An 869-nucleotide genomic window follows, 5' to 3' on the forward strand; every position below is an offset into this window, starting at 1 on the left:
TCACAGAGGAGATAGTTGAAAAGCTTCTGGAAGAAAATTTCCCTAACATCTTGAAAGATGAGAAGATAAACATTCAAGAAGCTGAACGTACCCCATGAAAGATAGACCCCAAAAGAAAATCACCAAGACATATAATAATCAAGCTCTCCAAACTCAAAGACAAAGAGAGAATCCTAAAATCGGCCTGGAAGAAGAGAAATGTCACTTACAAAGGCAAGCAAATCAGATTAAGTTCTGACTTCTCAGCTGAAACCATACAGGCACACCAATGTTCATAGCAGCACTATTTACACTATTAGCCAAAAGATGGAGACAGCCTAAGTGCTCATCAATCGAAGAATGGATAAACAAACTATGATACATACACACAATGGAATACTATGCTACCTTGAAGAACAACAAGGAAGCTGCAAGCTACCGCATAACATGGATGAACCTTGTGGACATTTTGCTGAGTGAAATTAGTCACAAAAGGAGAAATACTGTATAGGACCATTATTGTAAAAGAGTAAGAAAAAGAACCCACACTAAAAGGGGGGGAAATATATTTTTAAATATAATATTATATTTGCTGAGCACCAGGATGTATGGAATGAGAGGAGGGGAGAGAAGAAGGGGAAGATAGAGCACAGGGTAGGGATAAAGCACAAGGCAGGGATAAGAGCACAGGATAGCTTAGGTGCAGTGGGTGGGTGGGGGGGCAATACACAAGAAGGGGGAGGGGAATGGAAGAACAAGTCTGATGGGAGAACAGTTAGGCTGGTTTGCAAGAGTTAAGTGGGACAGAGGTAAATGATGATGTATGCACAACCTTGGAACAACAGGGCTCCGGGATACAGGGATTGAGGCATGGTTTGAAGGGGTAAAAG

The sequence above is a fragment of the Chrysochloris asiatica genome, unplaced genomic scaffold (assembly GCF_000296735.1).
Source record: "Chrysochloris asiatica unplaced genomic scaffold, ChrAsi1.0 scaffold00308, whole genome shotgun sequence".
NCBI lineage: Eukaryota > Metazoa > Chordata > Mammalia > Afrosoricida > Chrysochloridae > Chrysochloris > Chrysochloris asiatica.